Genomic DNA, 10193 nt, shown 5'->3' on the forward strand with positions numbered 1-10193 from the left:
TAACAGATGCCTGGTTTTAAGTGTTATTTTCTGCAATGAGTGCGTCTTAATCTGCATGTTTGTAAAGGAGAGAAAAGAAGAAGGGAAGGGGGTGTTCATCTGGCAGGTGTCTCCTCCTTCTGCATCTCATTAAGCTGCAGAGGTCTTCAGCTTGCCTCCACCCCCTCCCTTTAATCACCCATCTCTCTTTCATTTTCTTGCTGCCTCTTTCTCTTGCTGTATCAATGTTTGATCTTTTTCTGTATCACGTTTCCTTTTCTTTTCCTCCTCCTCCTCCTCCTCCCTCCTCTCCCGCCACAGTGCCTTTCTAATTCTACTATACATCCATCAACCTCCACACACTTCTCTTTTCCTCTTAATTACTCTCCTTAACCATTTTTGTCTTTGCCACTCTCGCCTGTCTAAGAATGACATGATGCCTTCAATTCCAAGCCAGATGTGGGAAATTCCCAGTCCGTACAGTAGGTCGTAATTACATCCTTCAGGCATTCCAGTGGCACTGCTCAGAAAAACCAGGGGAGAAAAAAAATACTGTCCCCCCTCTAACAGACAATGTCATGTCGCCTCGAGCTACAGTGGTCCTGTTATTGACACAAGAAAGTGTATAGAAGTGTGGCACCGGGAGAATGAGGATTTTATACAGGGAGGTATAAGGAAAAATGTCACCAGTGTTCAGTTTTGCACCCGATTTTGATTGAATTGCAGTTTTAGCCTATTGACAAAAATATGATTTTGTCATTTGATTTTTGCTGGTTTTCTAATTTTTGTCTGTAAAGTTTTAGTCTGACTTTTGTCGTTGTTTTCTTGTTGTTTCTTTTGTTATTTTTTTGGTGCAACAGGGAGCGGCTGCGTTAATAGACTCATTCACTCTCCAATTGTCATCACCCATGGTCACCCAGCATCACTGCAGCTACCCGCTCCCTGATCCTTCTCCAAAATACTGTTTGCTTCAGGATAAGCTGCTAAAATATCACAAAACTTTAACTTACTGATATTCTAAAGGGACAGATTCAGATGGTTAATCCTGAATCTTTGCAATGTTAACATAACTCCCACAACACTTGATAATGCTAGCGTTCCTTTTTTATTTTTAAATTTTGGCATGTTGGGTTGCATACTTTGTCCTAGCTGTTATGTTATGTTGTCTGTGGGTTTGATTAATTTAATGCCATAAAGCCACAGTCAAAACACAGTAATTGCATTCCTCAGGACCAGAATCCCATTGTGTTTTTATCACACATGCCACAATTTTGACAAAAAGGCATGCAAATAAAAAAAACAGCACGTAACATTTGCAGAAGTAAGATGTAAAAAGCGAACCATGGTGACCGTGCACCAGCTATTTAAGGCAGTTAGTCAGTAAATCAGCTTTAGGTAAGGCTGTTTCTAACCTGTCTCCTATAACTGCAAAATCTATTTTGAAGCTCCATTATCTTAGTAATTGTGTTTGTTATGACACATAGATAAGGAAGTGGCTAAATCCAATCATTGTGGAGAAAATGGGTAACACAGATAAGCTAGTCCTGCTAAAGCTAAAAGCCTAGGTAAGGGTTGCCCTAATAATAGGGATCAGTAGATGATGCCTGACTTGTTTTTAGGGAATAATCATCCTATAAAGCCATCAAATTAAGGTTTTACAACTTATTTTCACACCATGGTTAAGTAGACTTGAACCACAATAATTCTTTGCTATTTCTGTAGGTAGTGCTGTCTGCCTTCTCCCCTTTCCCTCCAAGAACTGGTAAGTTTAGCTAATATTAGTCAGGATCTACAATGAGTGATACCAAAAATGAATATTAATTAGTTAATCTGTACATTTTTCACAACACAATTGAGTTTTCCATTAGTTGACAAATGCAATACATTTAGGCTTTACCATAGTTCTGATCTTCAAATGTTATTTTACATCTAGTCTTTGTTTTTTGAAAGTTTTCCACGAAGAAAAACCGCCAGACAACCCAGAAAATGTTATTCTAAAAATGTTGAAAATGTCTTTAATGCAAGGCTAAGCAGCTTTAAAGACAAAATAATAATTTGTCCGGGAGAGAAAAGTACACTACAAGAAGCTTTTGTTCAGTTTCAATCAGTCAGAGTGTTCAGGGTCGAGTTTCATGCATGAAATTCTGCTTTCAAGAGCATTTTCCCATGTGATGTTGAACAGTCGCACTGTCAGTCTTGTCTGGAAGGCAGCATCAGACCTGTCGTTGCTGTTAGCAGCTGCACTACAGCAGCCGGGCTTCCCTCCTCCTCCTCCAGCGTACGGAGGATAATAGCCTTAAGTCCTACACTGCAATTGAATCAGAGCTGGCCTCACGTCAACCACAGCTGCTCTTATTACAGAGCAAAGAGGGAGAGAGACGCAGAGGGGGTGGAGGAGCGTGTGTGTGTGTGTGTGTGTGCCCTCACATAACATACATGCACAAACACACAAGCCAACAAGCATTTAAAATGAAACAGCAAATGCACACACACACACGGAGTAAACCTAAATGGAGCCAAAATGAGCCTGAGAGAAACAGAGATGGGGTCACAAGCTGAAATGAAACAGAGAAAGGGACACACACACACACACACACACTGACAAGAAACCAAAATGAAGCAGAGCAAGGGAGGAGTGACACGCACGCACATATACAAACACAGCAAGAAGCCAAAATGAGACGGCAGTAAAGAGAGACTGAGGTTTGGTGAAAGCGATGTGGCCGCACCGAGCTGGGTGTGGCTCGGGGTTTTATTTCCCTCTGAACTGATCACCAAATTCATCCTCATTGTGTTCTGTTATCACATAATGGGGTGTTGGTCAAAAGAGGAAGAAGGTGAGAAGAGGATGGGAGCGGGGGCGAAGTGAGACAAGTGGCAGAGTGACAAACCACCAGGGCTCAACCATGGCTCTCCTGTTTTTGCTCAGCCATAACCACCACGCTGCTCCGTGCGCCGTAACTGCATTTGCAAGCTTCCGTTTCAGATGCTTGTCAGACTCTTCTGATGCGACGGAGATGGGGATGATCAGGGGTCGTCAGGGGTGAAGGGATGGTCGGGAAGATGGTCAAGGAAGCTCAAGAGATCAGGCTGCACATTCCCCTCACAGATGCCATCGATATGTGATCTCTGAGGCATGCTGCCACGGAGCAGGTCGTGGGTTGTCCGCTCTATCTCGGGAAACACAGGGATGATGTGGTGAGAGCTTTCTCTACAAGAGCCACATCGGTACCTGAATCTTTCCAGAACATTCTGGGGCCCTTTACCTCTGCTCCTCCACTGATGCATGGACACACAAAAGCAGGTAGATTAAATGAATCCATCATCATTTACTCATCACGCATCAATAAATCAATTTCACTTCATTTGACTTTGTCTTTTTTTTTTTTTTACAGTAATTTAAGTAAAATGTAAAAATCTCTACCAGTCTGTACCAGTAAGTGTCTCATTGTGTCGCATTGTGCCAGACTGGAGTCGTTTTTTGTAAATAATTCATGTAGTCTGGATGCAGAGTACATGCTGTTCGCTGAAAATGGAATCACCTGTGGCTTCCAACATGTGATCCTGACATAATGAGTCCTGCGGTCTGCATATCGCACCACGTGCAGCACTGTATGAGGACTTTCAACACTCATCGACTCAAAGATGAAGCAACAAGCTCCTTTAGTTGGCGTTTTCCAATGCACCCAAGACAAATTATCCATGGGTTTAGGCTGCCTTCGAAATGGAATGAGGTGTTGGATCACGATATGCTTGGTGTCATGAGAGCAGCACTGCTAGACATCACTGCTAGGGAACATGGACGCCAATATAAGCCTCACTGTCGGTGTAGGGAGCTAGCAAGTGGGTAACGCTAATGCTAATACAGGAAATGTGAGGCCGTTGGGAATATCAACATTTTCCACAGACTTGGAATATATTAATTTACCATCCACCAAAATAATTTACTTCCATGGCTTCTACCATTTCTGAAAACATCAACAACATGTCAGCTGATTTCCGAAGTCTCGAAGACTCATATACACGACCCCATTTGAAAGCACCAAACTTCACATGACAGTTGCTTAGCATACCGAGTTGAAGTCGTCTGGCTGCATTTTCAAGATGAACCGCTTTAATGGCTTCAGAAATGAACGTTGGCGCCGAACAAAAACAGTTGCACATGATAGAAACAGCAAATTATGTTGCTCCCCCCCCCCAGAAAAACCTCACTGTTCCAGCCATAAACAACCCTTTTCCACTAACCTCGCAATGTGACGACAGCCGTCGCCTTGGAATGCTCAGAGGACATTAACGGCAAAAACACAACAAGCAGTTTGAGAGTGAAAATATACTGCATTCATATCAATCACATGTGTGATCTGTCAATTGTGTTTTCAGAGGATTCAGAGTGAGCGATGAACGTCCACGTCTTCCACAGGGGCAACATTGTAAGGTACCTTTTTGTTCCGCCAAGAACGCATTTGTCTGCTTTGGACCAAGTCTGCTACACAGAGCGGCCCATTGTAGTCCCACTTTGGCTGCATTGTTGCTGAAATAAAACTGAATGGAAAATCTATACCAAATACACTTCAGTGGTTGTTTCCTGACAAGAATATACATCTGTAACTGTTCAGTTGGCCACATCACTTTCTTGGAGAGCAATGGAATAACACAGGCGGCAGTTAAGTCAGAAAGTACAATGATATAATGATAAGTAGCAGCCACTCACAGTTACCCTGACCGACTCTTCGTGTGTCTGCTGCTAATCCTGGTGTTTAGACTACGCGCTCCTTGCAGCACAGATGCTGTGTTTCAGGTTAGCCTGTCAGCATGAGTGTCTCCAAGAGGTGGGTCACTGGAGTGACGAGCATCTGTCTGTGCATCCCTTGAAAGAGACGATGCAGCTGGACGCCGACCAGTGAATTAAACCCACTGTGATTCTACAACATCCTTTCTTCACTCGCGGCCTCCCCGCAGCTTCCAGTTGATGTACGTCCATCTGTGGCGAGGTGAACTTGATCGATTTACTCATTCTTGTTTGTTCTGGTGTCGATACTTGGGCAGAAATTGGTTGATGTGTGTTCTCGGCTGAAAAGAAAGCCAGAGGGAAGGAGGACCAAAGGAGAAGCAGGAGATAGAACAGGGTAGACAAGAGTGGCATGTGTCTGGGCCGAGGCCTGGGACCTCCTCACCACCTCGATAATCCCAGTGGCATCTTCCTGGGTTACCCACACCTCCAACGTCCCATATTCCCAGTTGCTCCATCCCCTTTCACACCATGCTGAGTGCGCTGCGAGGAGGAGCTGCCTGATGATGACATTTGGTCTTATTGGTGTCTTGATGTTAACTTTCATCTATTTTTACATTTGTCACATTTGTCCCGTAATATTTAAAAACATCTTTGTTGTCATTACACAAATTCTATCACAGTAATTTGTCTTTGATTGACAAAAGGTCATTTCAATCATGAACACTTGTGTTTATCATTATACTATAAATCTTATTCTTCTCTGTGTCTATTTGTTGTGGTATGATAATGGAATAATAGTTTAATGTGAATATATATATCGGTTTTAATCTATTTTCAAAGCAATGGAAACAACAGGCGAGTTTAATAAAACATCTGGCAGGTCACCACCTGCGTATACACTGATTGCACAATGCAAAATGGAAATCGAGGAGCCTTCACTGCATAATTTAGAGTTGTTGAAGCACGTTATCTATTGTGAGGGATGGAAGTACGGCGACCAATGTGTTGACAGCACTGCACTGATGTTGATTTGACATTTGGAAACAACGAAATAGCCCGTAAAAAACCAGCAGCTTTTAGTGCTCATAGCGAGGAGACAAGGGTGGCTCGGGGTGGAAAAATGCTTTGGTAGAATCCAATAACAATATCAAGTGCTTGTTCTGGCTGCCGCTGCTTAATTACTTCATCTGCATAAATATCTTGAATTTCACAGCCTAGCAACAATCATAATATCTATAATTACCTAAGTAGATCTCTTTACAGCCCCAGCAGCTTCATACTTCGCTGATTTCTCAGTGCTTTATGTAAAACTGAAGTTCATTTAATAAGCTTAATGTGCCCGCGCTGCTTGTGCAGCATGGTGAGTGCAAAGGGATCTCCGACATGCAGGGCCGAACAGCTGCCTGTCCCGTTAGTCTGAGATATTACATTAGTGAGCGTTATCTCCGCACTCGAAGTGAGACGGACAGCTGTTAACAAATGATGCCTGATATCTTCAGCCTTAGCTATCAGATGTGGCAGTTTGTCATTATTACTGTACGTGTGGAGCTACACAGCAGTGGCAGCTACATATAATTGCTCCTTTTAATGTAATGATTAGAAGAATGAAAATGTAAGTATCACAGTGATGCAGCTATGATCGCTGAATGTGAATGATGTTAAAGTGGTCAGCCTGTCCAAATGAATTTTTGAAAGTTGAATTCATTAACTGATGACGATTGCACTATTTATCATTCACATATTTTCTTAATAATTTCACTTGTGTATCAGTGAAAGTGGAACCAGCACACATTTTAATATGATTTTGTATCTCTAGATTTATAATCCATAGTATGTTTTCATTGCTCACCTTGGATGACGCAATGACCTCCTAAAAAAGCATTAATGGACCCAAGTGACCACCTCCATTGGTAATTCTGGCCCAGAGTATGTGAATCCTGAATACTGATCACTACTGAGTGAACTATTGATTGTCTATTCTATAGAAATGAGTGAATGTGTTAATAAAGGAGTGATTTTGGACATATTTTTGATAATCTGATGGATGGAACGAACTCTTTAAAACACCAAAGTCACACCATAACAAGACCAAACTACCTGATCGAGGCAGCGGCAGACCAGCCACTTCCAGTTGTTCTCTGAGGTAAAATTGTGTCAGCTTCAGAAAGGTAGTGGTATTCTCTTGTGGCTACAGCAATTTCCGCTGATAATCGCTAAAAAAACCCACTCCATCTCACAGTCATCATTTGGCGAACTGCAGAACAAAAATAGCCTTCATGTAATTCATGCAAATGCAGCTGTGGATGTTTCTCCTGTTAATGACTGTTAATCGTTCCAGGGTCACCGCTGAGGTCAAACAGCGTCCCTGAGGATGAACCATGCTCTGAATGCAGACGAGTCCTCAGGATCCACAGTGTTTAAAAAACCTTTTTAAATATTGATAGTGAGCATGATTAAAGTTTCATATTGCTGGGGTGGGCTGTGCTAAAACAGCCCAGTGGGTGGCTGCTGAAGGTGTGACTGTTGACTTAACATTACTTATTGATCGGCACCGACTGGCTGCCACGGGCCTCATCACTCACTCACCAGCACTGACAAAGGGACTGTATTCACACGAAGTCTGCTTCTCTAAATAATTACATTTTCATTTCATTTCATTGCCTGTGGACATTTCATATAAATAACAATAAGGCTGGGAGATAAGACAATATATACCCTTAAATTATATCATTTTGTCAACAGTCAACAGATTCTTCCATTTTGTTATGTTCCAATCTTATTGTGTCTATAAACATTTTCACAAATTAAATTCCTGAAAATTGACCGTAACAGTGTGTGAATATCACAACAGAAGGCTGCGTACACTGTGACACAAGGTTAACACCAACCAGCTAAAACCAGCTCAGGGTCATGAATAAAAAAAAATGTTTGAATCAAGAAAAGAGCATCTCAAAAGAAATGCCTGAGGAAGTTTTTTTTATTAATACTATTACGAGCAGAAACTTAATCATAATGAAGTCATGTCATGATTTAATAAACCTTAAAAAGCTTAATGAAAGATTTTATGATAGCGTCTTAAATCCCAGCCCATTCAGCTGCTCGTTTGTCTTTGTCCTGTCATTCGCTTAATATATTCAACAGAAGAAGATGAATATGTAATTTAGTAACTTGTCCTACACGCATCGACAAAATATTTCTAAAGGCAGGAAAGTTTTTTTTTTTTATGCTTCAGTTTCAATCTTAAAGGCTCTTGGGGGGGGGGATGTCAGGTAAGACACAGCAGTCATGACACCGGTCGGACTGATTCACACATTTTAGCTCATTAAAACCCCTCCCTCTGTAATAAGTAACAGTCCAGTGACAGAAGCTCTCATCTCACAGCCTTTAATTAAAAGAGAGAGAATGAATTGGGGCTTGTTAAGAGAGCAGTGTGACCGACAGAGGAGACACACAGCAGACAGGTGTTTTCTCCTGAGGACTGTCTGTCTGTCTGTCTGTCTGTCTGTCTGTCTGTATCTCCCTCTCTAACCCCCCCTCTGCTCCCATTACCCTCCCTCCCTACTCTGTCACTGACAATTAGCACAGGGCCATGACTTCATCCACTAATGGTTATGCGGAGAGCTGACAGGACGGCGGACTGCGGCGTTTGCAATATGGATGGAAGCCTTCTGCCTGTCTGACTGTGTTTCCGTCTCTTTGTCTGAATGTTCTTACCCAGAGCTCTTGTCACACGGTTACAGTTGTGTATGAGCATTGTTCAGAGGACGATGCCGCTCTGGAAGCAAAATAAAATGAGCTGGGAGTTAGTGAGCGAGTGCTGCGGGCCCAAACAAAGGTGAAGTCCTGATGTGAAATCCAGGCTGGCTGCTGATCCACCAGCCTCTGGCCACCGCCTGCTACTTCCTGCTACATTAAATGAGCGACCATAGCGAACGGGGAGCAGCCAGAGCCTCTGTTTACCATTTATTCCAAGAGGTTAACAAGCTTATTTGCAAGAGTGAGTGTCCTCCTTCAGGAAGTACACTGCTCCCCTGAACTCACTGATAGTTTGGATCACATTTGCTAATCAACTAGCCGTTTCAGGCTACGGCTGACAGTACACATGGCCCATAGTCTGGACAATGACGTGCTATTTGATAAAGTAGTGAACAATGTTTCCATTGCATAAGAACCTTGTGGGATGATAATGACTATTCCGGATATTAGCCAATTCCTCAGGTGTTACCAAGGAAGATTTTTACTGCAAAACACAAAATAACATAAAATTAATTGTCTTAATTTTTTTCTCTTTGGCAGTGGTTTAAGTGGAATAATGCTCTTCCAGGTGTCCATTATCAGGAATTATTACACACCGTGGTGGAATACTTCTGAATGGGGAATTACGGCATTATATGGTTGTCATCTCTGTGTAATGGACTGCTGCTATGGACCGTGTTCTGATAGCGGAAGCAATGAAATCATTTCTATATCTATAAGATCGTTGTTAAGTCGGTATTTTGTGATAAATTGCTGATTTCTTTAGAATGAAGCCGTGTAATGAGCAGGATAATGTGCAGCCTGCATCACCCTGTCAGGGTTAGTTTTACAGTGACGGCTGGCTCGCTGTACATTAACCTTTAGCTATTGGAGTCCACGGAGGCAGCTGTCTCACGTGCAGTGAAATTACTTACTTATTTCCACTTTAAGCAATTTGCATTAGTACAATGTCAATGAGAATTTGAATTAGTGGAATATCTGTAAAGCAGTGCAGCTGGATCAGGCCCTACTGATGTCTCAAATTTCAATTTAACATTTTTTTGTATAACTTGAATGATACAAATGGTACCTTTGATTCATATTAATGTAAATAGCAGAAGCCCCACATTGCCTTTTCTAGTTCCATGTAACAAAGTCCAAGGAGCTGGGTCCATGCAATGAAGATTAATTAGATTCTATTTGGGGCCACGTGCTTTTCCTCTACAGCGATGCCGTTTCATTCACCGTGCCTGTGTGTGTTTGGGTGATTGACATGCGAGGGAGAGCGGGGGATGGAGGGACTGATGGAATTGCAGAGGAAAATAGCAGGGAGAAACAAAAAGACAGCACATACGTGTGCATGTGTGTGAATTGATTTTCAATAGCACTGACAGTGCCTGTGTGTGTGTGTGTGTGTGTGTGTGTGTGTGTGTGTGGAGCGTTGCCCAAAGAGCATCAGACTGTTCAGCTGTAACGGACCTCCTGCTACAGCCGCACGCTGGGAGACCGAGCAATGATCAACCATAGAAAACTACTTAGAAATAAATAAACAGATAGAAATACAAGCTTCTCCTTCTGGTTGTTCAGGGAGGATTAATAAACCTGAGCTGTTCTTATTACCATTAACCTTAGCGAATAGGTTATATCTCTGCTGTCAGTGTAATGGATGTCAATGTAAGGTGTGAACAGATAAATAAATCAGAGACGTTGCATGAAGCTGCAACAATGTGCTGTAAACATCTATATA

The sequence above is a fragment of the Pempheris klunzingeri genome, chromosome 20 (assembly GCF_042242105.1).
Source record: "Pempheris klunzingeri isolate RE-2024b chromosome 20, fPemKlu1.hap1, whole genome shotgun sequence".
NCBI classification, from domain to species: domain Eukaryota; kingdom Metazoa; phylum Chordata; class Actinopteri; order Acropomatiformes; family Pempheridae; genus Pempheris; species Pempheris klunzingeri.